Raw genomic sequence first — 27,310 nt, forward strand, 5'->3', positions numbered from 1 at the left:
CTAAAAACTTGTTGAAAAATAAGCAAGTGATTCAATTATAAATAAAGATTTCATCACATAGCAGTAATCATCAACTTAAAGTTCCCTCTTTGGGGATTGTAATAAAGATCCATCTGGATTCATGAACTTAATTCTAAGCATTTCTTCACGAAAAAATAAATCTTTAAAATCAATATTTATGGAACATGTCCACAAAAAATGTAGCTGTCAACACTGAATATTGCTTTGTTGCATTTGTTTTCACAGTTTATGAACTTACATTCATATTTTGTTGAAGTATTATTGAATAAATATACAAACCCCATTTCCATATGATTTGGGAAATTGTGTTAGATGTAAATATAAAGAGAATACAATGATTTTCTGATCATTTTCAACCCATATTCAGTTGAATATGCTACAAAAACAACATATTTAATGTTCAAACTGATAAACATTTTTTTTTGCAAATAATCATTAACTTCAGAATTTGATGCAAGGAACACGTGACAAAGAAGTTGGGAAAGGTGGCAATAAATACTGATACAGTTGAGGAATGCTCATCAAACACTTATTTGGAACATCCCCAGGTGTGCAAGCTAATTGGGAACAGGTGGGTGCCATAATTGGGTATAAAAGCAGCTTCCATGAAATGTTAAGTAATTCACAAACAAGGATGCGGTGAGTGTCACCACTTTGTAAGCAAATTGTCGAACAGTTTTAGAACAACATTTCTCAACAAGCTATTGCAAGGAATTTAGGGATTTTACCATCTATGGTCCGTAAAATCATCAAAAGGTTCAGAGAATCTGGATAAATCAATGCACGTAAGCGATGATATTATGGACCTTTGATCCCTCAGGTGGTACGGCATCAAAAACCGACATTAGTGTGTAAAGGATATCACCACATGGGCTCAGGAACACCTCATAAAACCACTGTCAGTAACTACAGTTGGTCGCTACATCTGTAAGTGCAAGTTAAAACTCTGCTTTGCAATGCAAAACCCATTTTTCAACAACACCCACAAATGCCTCTGGCTTTGCTGGGCCTGAGCTCTTCTAAGATGGACTGATGCAAAGTGGAAAAGTGTTCTGTGGTCTGACGAGTCCACATTTCAAATTATATTTGAAAACTGTGGATGTGGTGTCCTCCGAAACAAAGGAAAATAACCTCCTGGATTGTTATAGGCACAAAGTTCAAAAGACAGCATCTGTGATGGTATGGGGGTGCATTAGTGCCCAAGGCATGGGTAACTTACACATCTGTGAAGGGACCATTAATGCTGAATGGTCCATACAGGTTTTGGAGAAACATGTCTTGTCATCCAAGCAACATTATCATGGACGACCCTGCTTATGTCAGCAAGACAATGCCAAGCCACATGTTACAACAGCGTGGTTTTGTAGTAAAAGAGTGCGGGGACTTTCCTGGCCCGCCTGCAGTCCAGACCTGTCCCCCATCGAAAATGTGTGGCGCATTATGAAGCGTAAAATACGACAGCGGAGTCCCCGGACTGTTGAACGACTGAAGCTCTACATAAAACAAGAATGGGAAAGAATTCCACTTTCAAAGCTTCAACAATTAGTTTCCTCAGTTCCCAAACGTTTATTGAGTGTTGTTAAAAGAAAAGGTGATGTAACACAGTGGTGAACATGTCCTTTACCAACTACTTTGGCACGTGTTGCAGCCATGAAATTCTAAGTTAATTATTATTTGCAAAAAAAAATTATGTTTATGAGTTTGAACATCAAATATCTTGTCTTTGTAGTGCATTCAATTGAATATGAGGTAAAAAATGATTTGCAAATCATTGTATTCCGTTTATATTTACACCACAATTTCCCAACTCAAAGTGAAACGGGCTTTGTATTTATAAAGGATTTTTTAAGTGCTGCTATTTTTAGAATGTTTTTTAAAAAATCTCACATACCCCTTGGCATACCTGGCGTACTCCCATTTGAGAACCACTGGTATACCCTATGCTTGCTGCATGTATTTTGCCTTTTTGTGTATTTCCCTGTTGCATTAGTTGTTTTATTAAATATTGTTACCTGCACTTTGCCTGTCATCTTTGCATTCTTAGGTCAAGGCCAACACAACTGTGACATGATCCAAGCTCTGCTCCACCGGTATGAAACACAATAACCAACAGCAACAACAAAAATATGTTGAAGAGGTTCATTTAGCCTACTAGTAAGGTAAAGTTTTGTACTTGACAAGTTACGGCTACTTTGCTTCTGCAGCCTTCATCGGAGACGTCACGTGATGTTAACTTGTCAGGTACAAAACTTTACCCTACTAGCCTATATAAATCAACCATTTATAAAAACAAAAAAAAAACTTTCCAATGAGGCGAGCTTATTCATACTGTTGTGTAGGTAGGGTAGGGTGAACAAATCAAGCAGTCCTCCGTTGTAGCAAGTTCTAATTTAAACTGTCCATAAGTTTACCGTGCCTTACAGTGTAAACAAAAATGTCGTTGGTCATGTTGACCCTACGGAGGAAGACATTTTGTGTGAACTAAATTCCCTGCAAATACTTCGCGAGAAAAGAAAAAATCACCTGGCTTTGACACATCAAACTTCATTGGCCACCCCAGCAACCATGCCCCGGGCAGCCAATAAAGACGCCTTCCCCAAAACCATCCTCCGTGCGAGTCGCCCGCTCAGGTGGGCATTCCACAGGAGACACTCCTTAATTTGAGTTCCACAGCCACTGCACCTTATTTTGAATATGCGTATAAATGACTTATATGACTTATTTATGACGATATATTGAGAATTGTAAGAACATTGTTCTGGGCAAATTGAGTTATGTGAATTCAGATGAATGTGATAAAATGTGGTTCAGAGGAAACTGGATATTATGTCACGTTCGGAGCGCATTGAGATGCACGGAGGTGTCAACTCAAGATGCATGGGACCAGACAAGCAAGTTAGCAGGTAAGAGCTGATTTAATGTATAACAAATGATAAAAGAACACTGATGCAAAGACAAAAGAAAGCGCGTGCAATGCACGGGGAGCTAGGCTAACACTAGCACTGAGGTAAAGTCCAATAAGGCACGCGTCGAGCGCCCAGAAGCTAAGACGGAACTTAGCAGCCAAAAACGGACCAGATCATCGAACGTGAGTGTTTGCAAAAAGCAAGTGAAGAACTCAGGCAGAACAAAGGGAGGAGGCAGGTATAAATCTAGAAACGGTAATCAAAAACAGGTGTGCGCCGGGCGTCAGTGCAGGTGGAACAACTGAAGTCGCTATGGTGACGAATACAAACAAGGAAGTGCTCAAATACTGGGATCGGCAGAGTCCAAAACGTGATCAAAAAATACACAAAAGCAAACAATAAACGATCAGTGTAGCGGATCGTGACATATTGGGTAAAGTAACAACCATATTTTTCGGTGTATAAGTCGCTCCAGAGTATAAGTCACACCTGCCGAAAATGCATAATAAAGAAGGAAAAAAACATATATAAGTCGCACTGGCGTATAAGTCGCATTTTTGGGGGAAATTTATTTGCTAAAACCCAACACCAAGAATAGACATTTGAAAGGCAATTTAAAATGAATAAAGAATATTGAACAACAGGCTGAAAAAGTGTACGTTATATGAGGCATAAAAAAACAACTGAAAAGGTGCCTGGTATGTTAATGTAACATATTATGGTAAGAGTCATTCAAATAACTATAACATATAGAACATGCTATAAGTTTATCAAACAATCTGTCACTTCTAATCGCTAAATCCGATTAAATCTAATATGTCTAGTCTCTTACATGAATGAGCTAAATAATATTATTTGATATTTTACGGTAATGTGTTAATAATTTCACACATAAGTCGCTCTTGAGTATAAGTCGCACCCCCAGCCAAACTATGAAAAAACTGCAATTTATAGTCTGAAATATACGGTATTTAAGAAAAGGTAGTGGGGGTTCATAAAGTTTATACTTCTTCCATTACCCTTTTGAGATATGTTTAATTTAATTTTGTTTTCTTATTTACATTTTATTTCATTTTTTGTGAAATTATAATATTGCCAAGACTGTTCATTGGAGATAGGTATGTACAGTATATTATGTACTACATGTATGATGTGGAGCTGACTATGACATACTCAATAAACAACAATATATACTCAAAACATATAATATATACAAACAAATTATCAGTATCAGTCTTGAAAAGAAGGAAGTGGTCGATATCGGCTCGAGAAAAAAAATATATCGCATCCCTACTGAATACGTTGGTTATTTGATCCATACATCCATCCATGTTTCTACCGCTTATTCCCTTTTGGGTCACGGGGGGCGCTTGTGCCTATCTCAGCTACAATCGGGTGGAAGGTGGGGTACAGCCTGGACAAGTCTCTCATCGCAGGGTTATTTGATCATTTGCTATATTTTCCATTTTAGATTTTACAAAAAGCTTCTAAAAATAATGTTCAAGAGCGCAATGTGATAGCAGCGCAATATATATATATATTTTTTTTTTTACCTGAAAAAGTCAGGCCAAGTGTGATTGCACCCTGTGAACGCACATATATTATGTTTGTTTTTTGCTACACTTCCCAAACAAACACTGACAAGAACACATTTGAATAATTCCACAAAAAAGGTCAGCTCTGCAATAACACAAAACCAGTAATTCACAGTCATTCAAGCGAGGTAAAGAAAGATCGCAAATGTTTTTATTCACGTCTAATGGTGAGTCGTGTTAAATGCCACTTTGTGTTGTTTAGAGACAGCAGCTGTTTTCCTGATCCCATGGAATTAACATTCATCTCCAAAGTGCTCGGATTACAGAAAGTAACGAAGCCTGGCTTCACCTGCCCGGACTTGTAGCGCACACGCTGTGAAGGACTCACCCTGCATTTCAAACAGCAGAGGCAACATGACGGGTGCATGACTGAGGTGCACAAACACCAGCGGAGGGATTTTCCTGTCAATGGGAAACGATTTTTCAAAACCTTCCACCTGCAACCTTTTCTTCTGCAAAAAAAAACCCAAAAAAAGACATAAAGGGGTGAAAAAAAATCCATTCGCTTTTGTCTCATGAAGCGTCCGAGCCAAACACACAAATGAGGCCGTGACCTAATGAGGTATAGAAATCCTTTGGCTTATTTTCCACTACAATGAATACTGATGGAAGAAATATATTTTTTGGTCTAAATCCTCCAACTAAAATTCAATTATTTACTTCTGTTACTTAGTCATCGATGCAGTTAGAAATAAATAATAAACGACCTGACCGAAGAGGCGGGAATCATTGAGTTTCGAAACAGCTGTTGCAACATGCCAGGAAATAAATGGCCAATGAGTCACAGAACCCACTCTCACATCTATCTTCAAACGTTGCATCTGCTTTGACAACCTATAATAATCTGTATTATAACAATATCAACAGTGGATTAGATTTTTATCGCATCTTTTTTAGTCACTCAAAGCGCTATAGGTAGAACAAGAATTGATTAACGTGGACCCCGACTGAAACAAGTTGAAAAATGTATTGGGGTGTTACCATTTAGTGGTCAATTGTACGGAATATATACTGTACTGTGCAATCTACTAATAAAAGTTTCAACTAATCAAAACTATAAAAAAAGGTTTTCCAATTGCTTACACAGTAAAGTTTACGTTTTCAAAAAGTTAACAAAAGTCTACACACAGTAAAACCAGTGGTCCCCAACCACCGTGGGCCGTGGCCCGATTGGTACCGGGCCGCAAAATAATTTTTAAATCATTTTTATTTAAAAAAAAAAAAAAAATATATATATATATATATATATATATATATATATATATTTAATAAATCTACATAAAAAACACAATATACACTTACAATTAGTGCACCAACCACAAATACCTCCCAGGCCGGGGGACAAATTATTAAGCGTTGACCGGTCCATGGATACGAAAAGGTTGGGGACCACTGCTGTAAACAAAACCACTGTGCAGATTTGCCTGATATCAGGCATAGACTCTGCTTCACAGATTTCACGAAATATTACACAAAATGCTTTACGCACCCTTTCCCATCTTGCACACATATACGCATTGTGATACGGATTGTGATACACACATCTTTACACCTTTCACAACGATGAGGATTGTGAAGTCAATCCAAAGGGCTGACTTGCCAACGACCAAACAATTGAACTTTGACTTAGACTTAGATTTCCAGTTATTGTCCTTCGAATTTGAACTTTACAGTACAGACAAGAACAAAATTGTGTTGCATTAGCTTGGTGTAGTGCAGGATAAAAGAGCAATAAGGTGCAGATATAAATAAATAATTTACTGTACAGATAAATATATTGCACTTTTGCATATGCATTCACGTTTATGGAGGTATGTTATATTGTCTTTATATTCCAGGGAGTTAATCCATTTTGGGAGGAATTGAGAGGATTATTATGATGTGTTTAATAGTCTTAGGGCCTGACGGAAGAAGCTGTTACAGAACCTGGAGGTTTTGCTACGGAGGCTGTGAAACCTTGTCCTAGAGTCCAGCAGTGAAAACAGTCCTTGGTGGAGGTGGAAGGAGTCTCTAAACATTTTCTGAGCACTGGTCAGGCAGTGGATTTTTGCGATCGCCTGGATAGGAGGAAGAGGAGTCCTGAGGATGTTTTCCGCCGTCCTCGCCACTCTCTTCCAGTCTGAGGCACTGGATAATCACATCCACCAGGTGTAAAGACACACAGGTGAGCAATTGAAAACACAGCTCTCAAGTGGGTGCTACAACCATACAGTTTTTTTCCATTAGTAATTTTTATCTCCCAATTTTTTTTTCAAACCTTTTAATTTTGTCTCATATTTTAATTTGTACTGTATATCATTGTTGACTACTGTCATATGTTACTTTACCTGACTGGTAAAAATACAGTGGGGCAAAAAGTATTTAGTCAGCCACCGATTGTGCAAGTTCTCCCACTTAAAATGATGACAGAGGTCTGTAATTTTCGTCACAGGTACACTTCAACTGTGAGAGACAGAATGTAAAAAAAAAAAAATCCAGGAATTCATCCATCCATCCATTTTCTACCGCTTATTCCCTTTTGGGGTCGCGGGCCGCCCGATCCAGGAATTCAAACTGTAGACATTTAAAAAAATATATTTGTAAACGAGTTGAGTTTATACCAAAAAGTTATATTTTGGTTTCATCTGACCACATGACATTCTCCCAATCCTCTGCTGTATCATCCATGTATCCATTTTGGTATAAACTCAACTCGTCGTGTTTGGAGAGAGAAGAATACTGAGTTGCATCCCAAGAACACCACACCTACTGTGAAGCATGGGGGTGGAAACATCATGCTTTGGGGCTGTTTTTCTGCCAAGGGGACAGGACGATTGATCCGTGTTAAGGAAAGAGTGAATGGGGCCATGTATCGTGAGATTTTGAGCCAAAACCTCTTTCCATCAGTGAGAGCTTTGAATGGTTGACCAAATACTTATTTTCCACCATAATTTACAAATAAGTTCTTTAAAATTCCTACAATGTTAATTCCTGGAATTTTTTTCACATTCTGTGTCTCACAGTTGAAGTGTACCTATGATGAAAATTACAGACCTCTGTCATCATTTTAAGTGGGAGAACTTCCACAATCGGTGGCTGACTAAATACTTTTTTGCCCCACTGTACATATTTGCAGTTTGTAGCATCATTGTTGAGCACTTCTTGAAAACATAACAGGATATTTTTACTTTCTATTTAGGTCCTTACGTATAGGCCCACTTCAAAATAAACTAACGATTGCTATGGATTAGCCAATATATTTTGTTAAGTTAAAGTAATCATTAATCACATATGCTGGGGACGGCGTGGCAAAGTTGGGTGAGTGGCTGTACCAGCATCTGAGGGTTACTGGTTCAATCCCCACCTTCTACCATCCTAGTCACATACGTTGTGTCCTTGGGCAAGACACTTCACCCTTGCCCCTGATGGGTCCTGGTTAGCGCCTTGCATGGCATCTCCCGCCATTAGTGTGTGAATGAGTGAATGTGGAAAAACTGTCAAAGCGCTTTGGGCTCCTTAAAAAGAGGTAGAAAAGCGCTATACAAGTACAACCATTTACCATTTATGCTAAATAGGTGAGGCAAAATGCTCCAAACATATAATTTTTTTATAGTAAAATAGGGTTTTTTACAGATTTGTTTTGTATTTATCACTGTTCTGGGTAATTCACTCCAATAGTATCTTATCATTTGAAGTCTGTGTGAGTGAGAGTACAGTAGGATTGCATTTTTAAAAATGTGTGCTTTATTTGGATGAATGGGCCTAAATGTTTTGAACCAAGTGTGTCACTTTGCAAATAATTTTGGAATTACGAACATTTTATTTTGTGTTTGGAAAAGTGTGTAAATCATTTTGAAAAAGACACACCGGTGGTAAAATTGTGTGTAAGAATATGGAAAAAACTGTAATCAGTAGTAAATTTGAAGCCATGGCTTCCCAAGGGTAAATTGTAGGAACATGGCTGCCAATTTGCGCCAACAGCCTCTCCTACCACCACCGGAAAGTCATTCACATTCTATTATAAACCAGTACGAGTGACACTGGGAGCTAGGTGTCTTGTCCAGGGACACAACAGCAGTGACTAGGACGACTAGGATCTGTACCAGGAACCCTTCAAGTACAGTGGTGTGCCATCAGGGCCAGCAAGGCCTTCTCTGCTGGCCTAACATACCCAAAAATCATGATTGTGGAGAGGGGCGTGTTCCACGCGTCCCCTGCGGGCGGGGTGAGTGCATGGGCCGGCCATGAAGCAGCCAACAGGTGAGTGGATACCTCAGCTGAACGAGTTATCTAATCACCTGTTCCCTTTATTAGCAGCGCTGGAGACCATGAAGCGAGAGAGAGGCATGAGGACGCAGGAGGAGGCAGGACAGACGCACAGAGACGAACAAGAGACAGCTGAAAAGCTGGACGGACGGACAATTGTGTAAAGTAAAAGATGTGCTAAAGACTGTGTAAAACCTGAGAAGCTGGACAGACGGACAATTGTGTAAAGTAAAAGATGTATTAAATACTGTGTCAAACCTGTATCCTGAGCTATGTGATACTGTGGTCAGAAGAAGCCGGGCGAGACGCAGGAAACCTCCACAATGATAATTAAAGATGAAAGTCATTTTTACTTGACACTCCCTAAATATTAAAAGTATTCATATCTTCCTTATGTAATATTATGCTCCTTCCAGTGCTGTTGTTTTTAATTTTAGTTTGTATCCAATCAGAATTCAGCTAGCTTACGTTGCCATGCTGTACCAAATCTGCCAGAGGCCTTCAGAATCAACAATGCGGGTGTCCGTGCACTGTCAGTGAACGGGTATATAGAGTTGATAGACAATTACGATAGCCAATCAGATCACGAGTTGTGTTCAGTAAGGCTTTCTAGATGGTTTCACGTTGAACGTGACATTTATGCGTCCTGTGATTGGATACTCACCGGGACCGTTAGCGGATGAATTTGAGAACACATAAAGTTGAAAGACAATTGCAAAAGCCAATCAGATCACATGTTTTTGACAGGAGCCTATCTAAGTAGCCTGATGATACGAGACTGTGATCGGATACTCAGCTGTCATTCCCAAGTGAGTATCCATTCACAAGTTTATTTTTAGCAGGAAGCAGGAAGTGTTGCGCCGTAGCCAGACTGGGATAGCAGCGAAGGAGAACAAAACGTTGATTAGGTGGCAGATATATATTTGCAAGGCCATTTTCAAGAAAGATATTTAAAGAGAAACTACATCTTCTGAGATGATGTCAGCCAACCCCGGAAGCTACCTCAACTTTTCTGGCGCCCTTTCCACTCGAATAAGCCGACTACAAGGGGTACCGCTGGCTTATACGGCATCGAATAGGTCCTATAAATTGTGAGTTCAAATATTTTGTTTGTTCACTTTAAATATGTTTTTTGAATTTCTCATTTTGAAAGTACCACAAAAGATGTGTTTTAATTGCTGATGCATTTTAATTGATTTTTAAACGCGCCAGAAAATAACCTGTTTTGTAAACTGTTGATGTGCTTCAATGTACAGTAAGGCGTAAATTTGTTTCTGTATAGTATTTCTCCAGCAATGGTCATGATCAAGGGATCAATAAAGTACTTTCTATTCTATTCTATTCTATCTATGTTTTGACATCAATAATGGTATTTTGAGAGGTAATTATCACTAAAGGCCAAGGTGAGAAACGCACGGCCCGCCACAGAAATGATCAAATGTATGATTTATAGGGTTATGTTTTTGTTGCTGTTTGAAAGAGCTCCCATCTTCACATGAATCCATAACCTAATAAACTAAAGTGACAAAATACAAAAAATATAGTGTTATTTGATGATTGCAATCGCTATAACAGTGCAATTTTGTTTCTACGTTCTTTAAAAGTCACCCGGTCACACTCATGTGGAGACGCAGGGGGTGCAGGAATTCGATTGGGGAACATGTCCAAATTGGGACGCGAAGCAGAGTTTTATTTTGACGTGCCCTCCATAACAAATTTTGTTCACACTTTTTTATGAAAAATGTTTTATACTATTTCATTCAAACTTGATTATAATTAGATGGATGTTTCATATTAAAAAGATTCATGGTACCCAAAAAATATATTTTAGTGTAAAATACATTTGGTGTTAGTGAAGTGAAGTGAATTATATTTATATGGCACTTTTCTCTAGTGACTCAAAGCGCTTTACATAGTGAAACCCAATATCTAAGTTACATTTAAACCAGTGTGAGTGGCACTGGGAGCAGGTGGGTAAAGTGTCTTGCCCAAGGACACAACTGCAGTGACCAGGTTGGCAGAAGCGGGGATCTAACCTGGAACCCTCAAGTTGCTGGCACAGCCACTCAACCGACCGAGCTATACCGCCCATGTTAATAAAAGATACATTTGCATTTCTCCCTGAAACATTCCAGACTAGGATTCGATTTAATTACATCTATTTACAAGGTCAGAACTAACGCTAAATGCCACGTGAGACAATGAAAATGTCTTGGGAAATTTCACAATATATTCTTATAGGTGATGGAGCATGAAGGGGCTTTGAGTATGTTTGCGTTAAAATGTCAAATCATTAATTTACATTTTACATTCGCTTCTTCCCTCAAAGCCCCCACAGATTGTGGGTCTCTACGCTCAATATATGCTGTTAGGCATTAGACATTTGAGATTCCACTATTAACACTATGCTATGGATTCAAAATGTGCAAAAAATATATATACATATATAATACAATGGTGCAGTATGATGTTGTGAAAGATTACAAAAGACTACATTTTTGAGTCACATTTATCATTGAATATATAGTACAGTATTTTATTAGAGAATAATAATGTGACGAAAAATAGCATTAGGACCTATTTAAATCCTGCAGAAGCATTTCATGTGCTGCTTCAGTAAGATGATGAGCTCAGCTTGTTTTAACCCTGTTAATTAATGTTATGGCTCCAGTCCAACGGTGCTTGACACTCAGGTAGGTCTAAATTACAGGCGAGGAGCTGTACCTCACATCTCTCAATAGGACTTACATCCTGCACAACATAGAGCACTAACAACAGTAGCCCTGTGCTGGTGTCAAGGCCTCGACTTCATTTGCATTTTTGGAGCCCTGTGAATGAACGTGATTGTTCCAGTCCAATTGAACGGGTCCATCAAAAAGTGTTTTTGGGGATTCCTCACTGTTTTTTGGGTTTTGATGTGGGAACATAGTGATCCCAGTGCCTGGCTGCAGGGCCTAGCCATCGCGATGGCCCAGATCTAAACAGTTGACATGTTTTATCCCGTTTTGCGTGTCTAAAACAGACACACATTGTGTCATTCTGATAAATAATTCCTTCATAAGTGATACCAAACTTATTGGTGGTGATGGGCTGACTGACGACACATCTTGCTTTTTCCGATTGGAGTTAAAACTGTTAAAGGGGAACATTATCACAATTTCAAAAGGGTTGAAAACAATAAAAATCAGTTCCCAGTGGCTTGTTGTATTTTTTGAAGTTTTTTTCAAAATTCTACCGGTCCCGTAATATCCCTAAAACAAGCCGGATTTTTGCTCTCTCGAAGCCACTGTTCATTTCCCTGTGACGTCATACAGTGCTGCCAATGTAAAAAAACAATGGCGAATAGCACAGCAAGATATAGCGACATTAGCTCGGATTCAGACTCGGATTGCAGCGGCTTAAGCAATTCAACCAATTACGCATGTATTGAAACGGATGGTTGGAGTATGAAAGTATTGAAGAAGAAACTGAAGTTATTGAGCGAATAGCTATTGATGCTCTTAATAGCCATAGCATGGCCGAATAGCTGCGTTAGCATCGCCGGTAAAATGTGCGGACCAAACGATCAGGACTTTCACATCTTGTGACACTGGAGCAACTTAAATCCGTCGATTGGTAAGTGTTTTTTTCGCATTAAATGTGGGTGGAAGGAAACGCAATATAGTTTCAAATGTTGCCTAAATAGCATGTTAGCATCGATTAGCTGGCAGTCACGCCGCGACCAAATATGTCTGATTAGCACATAAGTCAACAACATCAACAAAACTCACCTTTGTGATTTCGTTGACTTCATCATTGCAAATGGATCTGCAGGTTATCCATACATCTCTGTGCCATGTCTGTCTTAGCATCTCCGGTAAAATGTGCAGACACTCCGGCACATTCGATGGGGTCTGGCGGAAGATTTCTTGCCACTTTCGCATCTTCGGGCCAGTGGTGCAACTTGAATCTCTCCCTGTTAGTGTTGTTACACCCTCCGACAACACACCGACGAAGCATGATGTCTCCAAGGTACGGGAAAACAGTCGAAAAAACGGAAAATAACAGAGCTGAGACTCTGTGTTTGTAATGTGTTTGAGAAAATGAAAATGGCGGCTTTCTTACCTAGGCAACGTCACGTACTGACATCATTGCTTCAAGAGGGCTAAACAGAAAGGCGTTTAATTCGCCAAAATTCACCCATTTAGAGTTCGGAAATCTGTTAAAAAAATATATGGTCTTTTTTCTGCACCATCAAGGTATATATTGACGCTTGCATAGGTCTGGTGATAATGTTCCCCTTTAAGTTTCTATATTTCACGTGTGTTGCCAGACAAAACCTGTGTTATAATAATTACAAAAAGCACAAATCAATCACATATACCGTATTTTTCGGACTATAAGTCACAGTTTTTTTCAAAGTTTGGCCAGGGTTGTGTCTTATACTCAGGAGTGATTTATGTGTGAAATTATTAACACAGTACCGTAAAATATCAAATAACATTATTTCGTTAATTCGTGTAAGAGACTAGACGTATAAGATTTCATGGGATTTAGCGATGAGGAGTGACAGATTGTTTGGTAAACGTTTCGCATGTTCTATATCCATCCATTTTCTACCGCTTATTCCCCTTTGGAGTCACGGGGGGCGCTGGTGCCTATCTCAGCTACAATCGGGCGGAAGGCAGTGTACACCCTGGAAAAGTCGCCACCTCATCGCAGGGTCGCATGTTCTATATGTTATAGTTATTAGAATGACTCTTACCATAATATGTTACGTTAACATACCAGGCACCTTCACAGTTGGTCATTTATGTGTCATATAAGGTACACTTATTCAGCCAGTTGTTCACTATTCTTTATTTATTTTAAATTGCCTTTCAAATGTCTATTCTTGGTGTTGGGTTTTATCAAATAAATTTCCCCAACTGCGACTTATATAGGTTTTTTTCCTTCTTTATTATGCATTTTCGGCAGGTGCGACTTATACTACGGAGCGTCTTAATACTGTTTCCACCTTGATTCCTCCAGCTGTCCCCATGGGAACCACAACTGTTGGCAACTCCCAAAGACATTTTTACCTATTTGGCATCTGCTTTCTGCAGTTATTTTTGGGCTAGAATGTCCAGACAGTGAAGGTCACTTACTTAATGGCTTGGCTTGAGGAAAAAATCAACAAGTGCTTTTATAGAATTAGGCCTAATAGTTTCACGCTGTTGCATTTGTGTTTGACATAACAACATTGCCTTATTGAAAACTCCACTTCTTTTGGAATTTTGCCTATCGTTCACAATCATTACGACGGACAAAAAGAGAGATGTATTTTTTTAATGCATTCTAACTCATAAATAATCATAAATGAAGTCTACTTACAGGCCCTTTATTCTGCCCATATGGCCCTCTATAACCATCCAAAAATTTCAACAATATTCTCGTGACTTGAATATTGACCAGATATTTGTGATATTGTCATTACAAGCACTGACGCAGACTAAGTATTTTTAGCAACGCCATGATCACAGACAGTTGAGTAAGTAGCTTGTGCTGCTATATTGACGTCATTAGCTGGTAAGTTGCTCTCTGACCTCGGAGCGCGTAAAAGTTTATTCTACATCATAAATAATGCCTCTCACCTTGATAGTATACTCCTATGCAAACCCACCATAATCCATGCCTATGTATAGGTGTGGGCTATAGTGTGGTTTGCAAACCCACCATAATCCATGCCTATGAATAGGTGTGGGCTATAGTGTGGTTTGTTTTCCCCTGGTGCAAATCGACTGGACCGGACATAGCGTGAAGGTACTGACATCTTTTAATTATTCACTCAAAAAGTACCAAACCAAAGGCGCGCACAAGGCGGAAGCAAAAACAACTTAGGACATGAAACATGAACTAAAAAAAACTCACTAAACTGTGGCAATAAAAACGAAACACTGTGGCCTGAAGAAATCAAAAACAACAGAGCAATGGCATTGATTGCGTAATCAATCGGGTATCAAGGGTGTGTAGAGGGTGATGTCGCCAGGCTGACTGCCTGGCAACTACAGGCTTGAATGGTGGTGCAGTGATTGACAGGTGCGTGAGTCCAAACAAATCAGGTGCGTGAGTTGTGAATACATAACAGGTGAAACTAATGAGTTGTCATATTGACAAAACAAACAAAAGTCCACAATGAGTTCAAAACCAAACAGAACGTGACCACAAAACATGACAAGTCCAACAATTTATACCCGGAAATGGCAAGAACCACACAAAAAGACGCTTAGTGAAGTGTGAAATGAATTCTATTTTTACAGGTGCTGGCCATATTATTAGAATTTCATAAAAAAGTTGATTTATTTCATTAATTCCATTTAGAAAGTCAAACTTGTAGAATGTATACATTCATTTCAAACAGACTGAGACATTTCAAGTGTTTTTTGCCAAAAAGGAGATGATTATAGCTGACAACCAATGAAAACCCTAAATTCAACATCTCAGAAAATTAGAATATGGTGAAAAGGTCAGATATTGAAGACACCTGGTGCCACACTCTAATTAGCTAACTAACTCAAAACACCTGGAAAAGCCTTTAAATGGTCTCTCGTTTTGATTCTGTATGGCACACAATCATGGGGAAGACTGCTGACTTGACAACTGTCCAAAAGATGACCATTGATACTTTAAAGAAGGAGGGCAAGAAACAAAAGGTCATTGCCAAAGAGGTAGGATGTTCCCAGAGCTCTGTGTCCAAGCACATTAATGGAGAGGCGAAGGGAAGACAAAGATGTGGTAGAAAAAAGTGTACAAGCAAGAGGGATAACCGCGTCCTGGAGAGGATTGTCAAACAAAACCGATTAAAAAATGTGGGGGAGATCCACATAGAGTGGACTGCAGCTGGAGTCAGTGCTTCAAGAACCACCACGCACAGACGTATGCAAGATAGGGGCTTCAGCTGTCACATTCCTTGTGTAAAGCCACTCTTGAATAAGAGACAACGTCAAAAGCGTCTCGCCTGGGCTCAAGACAAAAAGGACTGGACTGCTGCTGAGTGGTCCAAAGTTATGTTTTCAGATGAAAGTAAATGTTGTATCTCCTTTGGAAATCAAGGTCCCAGAGTCTGGAGGAAGACAGGAGAGGAACAGAATCCACGTTGCCTGAAGTCCAGTGTCAAATTTCCACAATCGGTAATGGTCTGGGGTGCCATGTCATCTGCTGGTGTTGGTCCACTGTGTTTCCTGAGGTTTAGGGTCAATGTAGCAGTCTACCAAGAAGTTTTAGAACACTTTATGCTGCCTGCCGCGCACCAATTTTATGGAGGTGAAGCTTTCATTTTCCAACATGACTTGGTACCTGCACACAGTGCCAGTACCTGGTTTAAGGACCACGGTATCCCTGTTCTTGATTGGCCTGCAAACTCACCTGAACTTAATCACATAGAAAACCTATGGGGTATTGTGAAGCGGAAGATGCGAGATGCCAGACCCAACAATGCTGAAGAGCTGAAGGCCACTATTAAAGCAACCTGGGCTCTCATAACACCTGAGAAGTGCAACAGACTGGTCGACTACATGCCACGCCGTATTGCTGCAGCAATTCAGGCAAAAGGAGCTGCAACTAAGTATTGATTGCCTAACATGCTGAAACTTTCCATGTTCATACTTTTCAGTTGGCCCACATTTCTAAAAAAAATTTTGGTACTAGTCGTAACTAATATTCTAATTTTCTGAGATACTGAATTTGGGATTTTCAGTAATTGTCAGTACTAATCATCAAAATTTAAAGAAATAAACATTTCAAATACATCACTATGTGTGTAATGAATTGATATAATATGTAAGTTTCACATTCTGAATATAATTACTAAAATAAATCAACTTTTTCATGATATTCTATAATATGAACAGCACCTGTATAGCGCTTTTCTTTGGTGACTCAAAGCGCTTTACATAGTGAAACCAAATATCTAAGTTACATTTAAACCAGCTTGGTTCCATCCCCTTTTTTTCTTTGCAAGGATCATGAGTCATTCTTCATGTAAACGGGAATTTTTCAACATTCCATCAGTCTGCATCCCAGTGAGGGGCAGACATTGCACAGTAAGTGATGTTTTATTATGTTTGTTGGCTCTCATGAAGTCTGCAGTAAATAGTAATTAGTGATATAGGGACGGCGTGGCGCAGTGGAAGAGTGGCTGTGCGCAACCCGAGGGTCCCTGGTTCAATCCCCACCTAGTATCAACCTCGTCACGTCCGTTGTGTCCTGAGCAAGACACTTCACCCTTGCTCCTGATGGGTGCTGGTTAGCGCCTTGCATGGCAGCTCCCTCCATCAGTGTGTGAATGTGTGTGTGAATGGGTGAATGTGGAAGTAGTGTCAAAGCGCTTTGAGTACCTTGAAGGTAGAAAAGCGCTATACAAGTACAACCCATTTACCATGTATTTATTTATATTCTTTTAAAAAAAAGCTTACGTTCTGATGTGTTTGTGAAATGAATGTGCTGCCATATACTTAAAATGAACAAAATTCGTAAATATTAGATTATATGAATGTGCCTGTTACTATATTACCTATGGATATGCAGACGTGTTTCATATATTCTTTAGAATGCATAATAAAAAGAAAAATGTGTGTTTGACTTACCTAAATACAGGAGCCTGAAAGCCAGCACTACGAGACTGACAAACAGTTTCTACCCACAGGCCATCAGGCTTGTGAAGGCTAACTTGTGAATTCTAGTACCCTTAGCAATTCCCCCCCTTTTTTACTTGTATCTTTTGAACAAAAGACAGCTACCATGACCACCCCCGAACTGTGAACCATCACTGTAGACACGTTTCACCTTTGACCACTAAAGACACTTTTAACTGCTGATGTGACCCAATGTCACCGCCATATTTATACCGTTAACTGTAAATCACAATGTGCAATAATGTTGTGTCACTCACTGTGCCTTGTATATAACATTTTTATTTTTATTTTTTTATTTTAACTACGTACCTTGTGACTTGTTGAAGGGTGGACTAGCAAAGTAAGTTTTTCATTGGACGGCAAACTGTCTGTGTAACTGTGCATATGACAATAAACAATTGTGAATCTAAAGATTGTTAGCGATAGGCGAATCCCCCCCCCCCCCCCCCCCTTTTCATGGTGTAACGAAACGCTAACATTTCGGCATGTACAGTGGGGAAAAAAGTATTTTGTCAGCCACCGATTGTGAAAGTTATCCCACTTAAAATGATGACAGAGGTCTGTAATTTTCATCATAGGTACACTTCAACTGTGAGAGACAGAATGTAAAAAAAAAAAAAAACCCAGGAATTCACATTGTAGGAATTTTAAAGAACGTATTTGTAAATTATGGTGGAAAATAAGTATTTGGTCAACCATCCAAAGCTCTCACTTATGGAAGGAGGTTTTGGCTCAAAATCTCACGATACATGGCCCCATTCATTCTTTCCTTAACACGGATCAATCGTCCTGTCCCCTTAGCAGAAAAAATGCCCCAATGCATGATGTTTCCACCCCCATGCATCACAGTAGGTGTGGTGTTCTTGGGATGAAACTCAGTATTCTTCTTCCTCCAAACACGACGAGTTGAGTTTATACCAAAAAGTTATATTTTGGTTTCATCTGACCACATGACATTCTCCCAATCCTCTGCTGTATCATCCATGTATCCATTTTGGTATAAACTCAACTTGTCGTGTTTGGAGGAAGAAGAATACTGAGTTGCATCCCAAGAACACCACACCTACTGTGAAGCATGGGGGTGGAAACATCATGCTTTGGGGCTGTTTTTCTGGATCTAACATAACCGTGAGAGTCCAGTCCAAAGTGGATCCAATATAGAAGTGGAGACAGCAGGAAACCATCCCAAGCGGAGGCGGATCAGTAGCGATACACAGGCGATCGGTCCATCCTGGGTCCTGACTCTGGACGAGCGGTCCATCCTGGGTCCCGACTCTGGACAGCCAGTTCATCCATGGCCACTGGACCGGATCCGCTCCACAAAGGAGAGGGGAACAGAGGAAAAAAGAAAAGAAACGGCAGATCAACTGGTCTAAACAAGGGGTCTATTTACAGGCTAGAGTATACAAATGAGTATATATATGCACATCAGTGATGGGCCGTGCGATTTTCCACCTCGGCCTTCATTGTCCGACTTCAATAATTACATTGAGTCACTTCAATAAAGTACACATTAAAGTGGTCCCTCAACTTGCAAGTATTTTTACAAATAGTCTCTGTGCTTTAAGTTGTGAACATAATTTGAGCCATATTACACAAGCCGTAGCAACCCTCTGCAGCATGCCGCCATGAACAGCCAAACGACGGACATTTATCCATGAAAATATTGAGAAGTGTTTCGGTCAGTCTCCTGACTCAACAAACTGGATGATGGAGAGTTACCTTTGGTATAAAGACACAGATTGCAGTCGAGTCTGACTTCTGGTTCGTCACTCAAAGACGCCTTTTTCAATATAAACAACAATTTCCTAGTTCCTTTCGTTTCACAATGGAGACAAAGCCCATGGGAGACACCTGCAAAAGTCTTCTTCCCAAGGTTTATTGCTGAACAGTATTATTACATTATCTTATAAAACTGGTCATAGAGAAGAGCACAGAGAGACTTTTCAGTCAGTTCACTCATTGAAATAAGTTTGGTGTGTACATGTGTGAAAGACAGAACATCAACATAGCGCAAACAAAGGTTGAGTATGGAATTACAGCTGATTGCAGAAACATTGATGCAAAACAAAAAAGCAAGTATGGCTACATTTAGGGCATGAATGGCAGTGCTATTTCAGCCATGAACTTACATTTTGGTCTCCCAGTCCTGGTCGCAATAACCGTTAACTAGTCGAAACTAGGGGAGAGGACATGGTTAACAGGAAATGACGTCAAAGAGGAGATTGCTACAATGAGAGCACAAGAAGAAATGAAAACCAATGCAGAATAAAGTACAACTAACACTTCCGACAGTAATATATTTTGTTGCAATGTTTTTCCAAATAATTTTTGTTATCTAAAAGTCATTTTTTCATTTTGAAAGACATGCCACATGTTACAATGGTGGTGTGTTAGGAAGGCTAAGCACACATTCAATGTTTTTAACTTAATTTCAATGGGCAGGGCTAATGTGAGTGTATATGATGTTGTGGAACATAAAGCTCATAAGTTGAGGTGTTCTATCTCTATTGAACAATTCCTGGAGGCTGCTTTTTTCGTCATATCCACTTATGTCTGTCCGATTTCACCAAGGAAATGAAGGGTTTCCAAACAGGACACTAATGATGGAACTTATTACGCAGCCAAGTCCCAGTCCATTGTTCTCGCCCGGAAAAAGGTTGGAGTGCCTTCTCCGGGTCGGGGAGGAGATCCTGCCCCAAGTGGAGGAGTTCAAGTGCCTCACAGTTATGTTCAGGAGTGGGGGAAAAGTGAATCGTGAGATTGATCCGTTTTTGGTGAAGAAGGAGCTGAGCCGGAAGCCAAACCTCCCAATTTACCGGTCGCTCTATGTTCCCATCCTCACCTATGGTCATGAGCCTTGGGTTATGACTGAAAGGACAAGATCATGGGTACAAGCAGCCTAAATTAGTTTCGGGTGATGGGGCTCTACCTTAGAGATAGGGTGAGAAGTTCTGTTATTCGGGAGGAGCTCAAAGTAAAGCCGCTGCTCCTTCACATCGAGAGGAGCCACATGAGCTGTTCAGGGCATGTCTGACCGGTAGGGGGCCATGGGGAAGACCCAGGATTCGTTGGGGAGACTGTCTCCCTGTTGGTCTGGGAACCCCTCGAGATACCCAGGGCGGAACTGGGGAGAAGAAAGTCTCGGCTTCTCTGACTTTGGGTAAGCTTAAGAAAACAGATTGATGGTTTTCAAGCTTTGGCTTTGCTAGCTATGTCTCCCGCTATCGGCGAGCCATAGGCTGGCCTGCACTGTATTTGTTCATGGTGTGGTCAAATGCCTATGTACAGTTACACTTTCTGTCCCTCACTCAATGTGTACCTTGTGGGGACTCGATAAATCAGATTCAAAATAGGCTACATATCATTCCACCCATAGTGAATGAAGATTTTGCTAAATAATGTGACTGTGTGAGACACGGTAGCTGTTAGGGAAGGGATTTATATGGCCCCATTCCTGAAGAAGAGTGGGGGTTACTCATTTTACAATGCAGTCCCTCCAAAATAATGGAAAGGGTCACCGTAACTGACGCTCTGGTCAAAGTTGAAATTGCCACAAAACACATTTTAAGATATTCGACACTCTACTGCTGCCTGGCGGCTACAGTCGATAGTAAACCCCCCCGATATGTCTTGTTTCATGTGTCAGGTAAAAGGTAACTCTCCATTGTCCAGTTTGTTGACTCAGGAGACTGACTGAAACAGGTCAAACACAGCACTGGCAGCTTCTCAATATTTTCATGGATAAATGTCTGCTGTTTGGACATTCATGGCTGCCTGCTGCAAAGGGTTGCTATGGCTTGTGTGATGTGGCCGGGTCGTAACTCAAATTCGGTTCAACATTTAAAGAAGGGAGACCATATGTGAAAATACTCTCAAGTTGAGGTACCACAGTAATTGTTTTTTAGACAATCAGTGTTCTTCTATGAAGCAATAACACATATTACGGATTTTTTCCAAAGGAACAAAACATGGAGGTCAGGAAACCAGGGGTGTAAGCATTTACTCCTCTTTTTCTTTTTTGATTAAATGAGTTTCTGACTTTCTGTGTTTTGTACGTTGCGTTATTTAAGGTGTGGACAACAGATGGAAATAAGCGAGAACATTATAATCTGGTACAAAATGCCTCTACCCTGTGTCTAACATTTTTCCTGGGGCCAAATGAACCCCCTTCTGCTGTATACACAGCCACCACAGCTACTCATATGTTCCGCCATTATTGTTATGAATTGGAAATACTGAACACTTAACACAGTTCAGTTCAATTTTAGGATTAGACGGAACAATCCCATGAACCAAAAAACATGAGTAGGGTGGTAACAGTAGGCTACATCAATCGGAGCTGCTGCAGTGCTGGAATGGTGTCGGACCTGGTTGGGTGGGATTGCAAAATGAGGGACGCGATGAGGAGGGGGATGGGTGAGACCTTCATTGGGGTCATCAAGTGGGCGCTCTCCTAAAGCGGTGTTTCAATGATAGGCCCACGACACCTCCAGAGGGCTCATCGGCAACACCTGGCGTCTCAGGTGAGCCCCCCCTCTGTTTTTAACCATTATGTGCTGTCGGTCTTACTCGAGCTCCAGATGGTGTCTCTCCTCATCACCCCCAGCCACCGACTGGTTGCCTCTGCTGCCCCTGAGAGGGCTTTGATGGTATTTTGTAGGCTTTGGCCTCAAAGCCAATGTCCTTAAGCAGCCTGATGGTTGTCTGGCCCACAAAGCCTCTTCAGCCAACTTCTACTGGGCAGACCTTGGCTTTCCAGCCATTCTGCCAGCTCGGTGTTTTAAGGCTTTTGCGTTCAAAAGCCTCCTCCACAGCAGCCTCCCAGAGAACTATGAGTTATTTTATGTACACAATGTGCAGTGAGGAGGACCAGAGCACAAGGTCTTGTCTGAGGTTTGATCTGGCTATCTCTGAAGGAAAGCAGAGATTTTGATTGAGTTCCACTGCTATTTACATGCCACAGTTACAAGGGTCTTCACCCTTCAAGTAGGTACATTGTTTCTTCGACACTCTTGCCGCATTCCAGACGGATGAGAAGTAGGAAGTGTCCCACTAGTAAATTCTATGACCCGACCTCAAGGCGTTTCACTTGAAAGTCTACAAATACGGCTGACAACAACAATAAGCATGTTGGTAAGCATCAGAGGTACATTGTAGTCTATTCTGCTCACAAGAAATGTTGTTTATTTGTATTGTTTTTCTTTCACTCAAAATACTTCATTCAGAGAGGATACAATGATTATTTCTGATTTATTTGATGAAAATCAGCTAAATATTTTGGAAGGTCAAAACAATGTGGATATCAATGGTTTGTTTATTTCAGCAATTAGACTTAGACTTAGACAAATTGTATCGATCCACAAGGGAAATTGTTCCACACAGTAGCTCAGTTACGAAGGACAAAAAGGATAAGGTTGGAAAGGATAATGCAGGTATAAAATAGACAAAAAATGTACAATAGTAGCAATATAAAATAGTAAAGGATAATGCAGGTATAAAATAGACTAAAAATGTACAATAGTAGCAATATAAAATAAGAAAGGATAATGCAGGTATAAAATAGACTAAAAATGTACTATAGTCGCTATATAAAATAGGTACAAGTTGAAATTAATGTATGACATACGAGTATAACATACAATTCAAGATATTTACATCATTTTTGGATATCATTTCTACAACGATGGCTTATAGCTTATGAAAACTTTGAATTAGAAATCTCAGAAAAAAATTGTTTTTCAAAAACTCTATGTGACGATAATCAAAATTGTAACAAATAAAGACTGGGTGTGTCTCACTTTACATGTAATTACTGTTACAACTTGGCCTGAGGATGCAGTCCCCCAGCTACAAAACTGCTTTGCACACACTGCATGGGATGTTTTCAAAGACCAATACCTGCCCACACACACACAGTCCGTACTATCCTACATAAAGTACTGTATCAGCAATGTCACTGTGGAAAAACAACATCCGGGTTTACTCAAACCAGAAACCCTGGATGACAAGCCAGGTCCGCATGCTCCTAAAGGTCAGGTGACAGTGCTCTATACAGCGCCACGTGTGCTGACCTGAAGAGAGGACTCAGGGAAGCCAAGATGGAGTATAAAGAGAGGATCGAAGACCACCTCTTGAGCAACAACCCACGGCAGATGTGGCAGGGAATACACATCACCAACTACAAAGACTGTGACGCAGCAACAGGGGACTGGGATGCATCGCTAGCAGAGGAGCTGAACTGCTTTTTTGCTCACTTTGAGACATCACAAACAGTCACAGCCACACCAGCCCCAGACCTCCCAACCCCCCTAACCACCCACACTCACTCTTGAGGAGCACAAGGTCAGGCGGGTGCTCAAGGCAGTGAACCCCAGGAAGGCGACTGGTCCAGACAGTGTACCCGGGAAGGTGCTCAAAGCATGTGCTGACCAGCTCTCCTACATTATCACCGTCCTCTTCAACCTCTCCTTGGCACAAGCACTCATCCCACCCTGCCTTAAATCTGCCACAATTATCCCGGTACCCAAGAAAGCTGCCACAAATAACCTCAATGACTATCGCCCAGTAGCACTCACACCTGTCATCATGAATTGCTTCGAGAGGCTGGTCCTCCACCACATCCAAGTCCGGCCCCACCCCTCCCTAGACCCACAGCAGTTTGCCTACCGGGCAAACAGATCCACGGATGACGTCATAACCATGGCTTTCCACTCTGCACTGAGCCACCTGGACCACCGGGGGAGCTATTTTAGGACGCTTTTCATTGACAATACTCCGCTTCCAATACCATCATTCCAGACATCCTGGTCACCAAACTGCTGGATTTAGGCCTCCCCTCATCCACCTGTCTTTGGATTAAGGACTTCCTGACCAACCGACCTCAGGCAGTAAAACTTGGCCCCCATCTCTCCTCCCCCCGCACACTCAGCATCGGCTCTCCACAGGGCTGCGTGCTGAGCCCTTTGCTGTGTTCCCTCTACACCCATGACTATAGTCCAGCCCACTCGGAGAACACCATAATTAAGTTTGCCGATGACACAACGGTGGTGGGTCCCATTATAGGGGGGGATGAGTCGGCATACCGAGATGAGGTCCTGAAACTATCAGTGTAGTGTTCAGTGAATAATCTGGCACAGAACACCACAAAAACCAAGGAACTCATCTTTGACTTCAAGAAAAACACTGCAGACCCCGTCCCCCTCTACATCAACGGCGAGGAGGTGGAGAGAGTCAACTCCCTCAAGTTACTCGGCACCCTCATATCTGCTGACCTGTCCTGGACCCAAAATACAACTGCGGTCATCCGGAAGGCCCAGCGGAGACTCCACTTCCTGAGGGTGCTAAGGAAGAACAGACCGGAGAGACAGCTGATGGTGACCTTCTATCGTTCGGCTGTCGAGAGACTGCTGACGTACAGCGTGGTACGCCAGCTGCACTGAAGCAGACAAACAGGCGATTCAGAGGGTCGTAAAGTCTGCACAAAAAATTATCGGCTGTCCCCTGCCCTCCCTGAAGGATTTACACTACTCATGTTGCCTCAAGAAAGCAAAAAACATCACCAAAGACAGCACACACCCTGGCTTCCACCTGTTCGACCTGCTACCATCAGGCAGGTGCTACAGGTGCATCAGAGCCAGAGCAAACAGGCTCAGAGACAGCTTCTTTCCCAGAGCTGTCACCATGTTGAACTCTAACTTATAATAATAATAATTCACCCCTATACAATATCCTGCCCTAATATCCTACTGTGCAATACTACCCTTCGAGTGCAATACGTCCGACACTGACTATTATTCATTACTTCGGTACTTTTGTCTTGTTATGTATACTGTACAGTATTTTGTACTTCTTTAGTGTTTTGCATATTGTACAGGATTGTTTATTATTTTTATTGGATAGTAGTCTGTTTATTTCAATTGTTAGTGTGGAGAGGCGGAGCCAACGGTCCGACGGCGGGGCAGGGCACGCTGCAGCCCTGCCCAAGATGGCGGCAAGGAGGCGGAGGATGCGGCGGAGCGGAGAGGCGGGGCGTACCGGGAGCGATGCCTCCGCAATCTAATTCAGGTGCGTGGCTCACACACCAGGAAACTATTAACATTTCTCCTGATGATGTATAAAAGGAGAGAAGGAGGAGAGATCGATGAGAAAGGAGTTGGAGAGCCTGCAGGAGCAGATGAAGAGCAAGAGCGATCAAAGAGCGACAGAGAGCGAGCCATAGAAGAAGACGATGACGACGGTGGCTGAAAGAGTGGACCGTGAGCGATCAGTGGAAAGGAGCAGCCGCAAAGCGATCCGACCTACACTAAAGCTTGTTTATTAAAAAATAAACCAGAGTCAAACCTGCAAGAGCAAATTGTCCTTCCTTGATGGTCCTGGGAACCCACACAACAGCAAGCAACTGTCACAGTTAGTTTTTTTCCTTTATTACCTCTTGTGTTATTTATTTTACCCCATATTTGTTCCCACTACCGCACCTTAAGTTGGAGTCTTTAATCTCGTTATATGCAAATATAATGACAATAAAGTATATTCTATTCTATTCCATTGTATTCTATTGTATTCTAATTAGTTTATATTATCTCATATTGGTTTCACATTGGATGTTACTGACATTAATTACATTTTGCACTATATTCTTTTTTCTTTTTTAGTTACACCCGTGTACACAAGACGAGATGAAAAGAATCCAATTTCAGTATTTGGATTTTCCAAAGAAACCATGGATCCATAGCAAAAACGAAAACAACACAATCTCCTTTCACACAATGTTGCTTTATCTTGGCCTGTTCATTTTAAGACGGTATCTCATATAAGCAAGGGGATTTTATGATTCACCAGAACCCCTAAATGGCCAGAGATTTCTATCAGCGCCTCCAATCAAAGGTATCACAGCACACGATCACAGAAAATAAGCGTGTAGTTACAGGGGGCATTGTTAGGATCTTCAGCAACAAAGAAAGCTGGAGCACAGGAGACATCAACACAGACAGCAGGAAAGACGGCGGTAGTTCTGTGGAAAAGTTCTATTGCAAAAGAGCGAGAAATCCAAGGGAATCTAACCCATTAGCATATGAATCAAATTCCAGCAGCAGGAAAGAAGAGATATTCAGCGTGCTGCCTGTTGGTCACAATCACAAGCACAGATGAGTTGAAAGGACCTGTCCTAAATAATTGGGTCCAAAATCATTATGGATGGAGCATGACTTTAGGTAATCATGTGAATTCAAAACTACTGTATTATTGATACTGCAAAAAGAACCCTAAACATGAACATACAAGCCTTGACATGTTTTGATGCAGGTACAAGCTTCACAAGCTCCGCTGGGGACTTGCGGTCGACCATCCAGGCTTTAGTAAAGGAAACATGTATGAACAAGGTAGTTGAGAAGTCCCGGCCAAATTCTTGTCTCTTATCAGTGATGACTGTTATGCGGTGCATTTACAACACGCACGCACAAACATAACCACTTCCTGCCGTGCCTCAGTAGCTTAACGACTTTTTTGAAAATATTACAAAATAACAACGTAAGTGCATTCAAATTGTTTGGATAAGACAAAATCATTTTCAAACAAAGGAGCAGTGCATTTATTCCTGTGGGGTTCAAGGTTCAAGTTTATTTGTCACATGCAGAGTACATCACAGTGAAATGTTTGTTTCCATTCATTGATTGATTGAAACTTTTATTAGTAGATTGCACAGTACAGTACATATTCCGTACAATTGACCACTAAATGGTAACACCCGAATAAGTTTGTCAACTTGTTTAAGTCGGGGTCCATGTTAAAGGGGAACATTATCACCAGACCTATGTAAGCGTCAATATATACCTTGATGTTGCAGAAAAAAGACCATGTATTTTTTTAACCGATTTCCGAACTCTAAATGGGT

At 40.9% G+C, this 27,310-nt stretch overlaps 1 long non-coding RNA gene across 2 annotated transcripts; it reads left to right on the forward strand.

Moving 5' to 3' along the window:
• The first annotated feature begins 2,173 nt into the window (after positions 1-2,173).
• Positions 2,174-25,901, forward strand: LOC133554756 (uncharacterized). 2 transcript variants are annotated; one of them, XR_009807199.1, is made up of 4 exons: positions 2,174-2,924; positions 6,415-6,686; positions 8,816-9,858; positions 25,345-25,901. It is a non-coding gene; the product is annotated as an uncharacterized LOC133554756 (long non-coding RNA). The 2 variants fall into 2 exon arrangements; XR_009807198.1 differs by lacking the exon at positions 25,345-25,901 and having other exon boundaries at positions 2,339-2,924; positions 8,816-10,103.
• Positions 25,902-27,310: the final 1,409 nt, after the last annotated feature.

This window comes from Nerophis ophidion, linkage group LG06, assembly GCF_033978795.1.
Source record: "Nerophis ophidion isolate RoL-2023_Sa linkage group LG06, RoL_Noph_v1.0, whole genome shotgun sequence".
NCBI classification, from domain to species: Eukaryota; Metazoa; Chordata; class Actinopteri; order Syngnathiformes; family Syngnathidae; genus Nerophis; species Nerophis ophidion.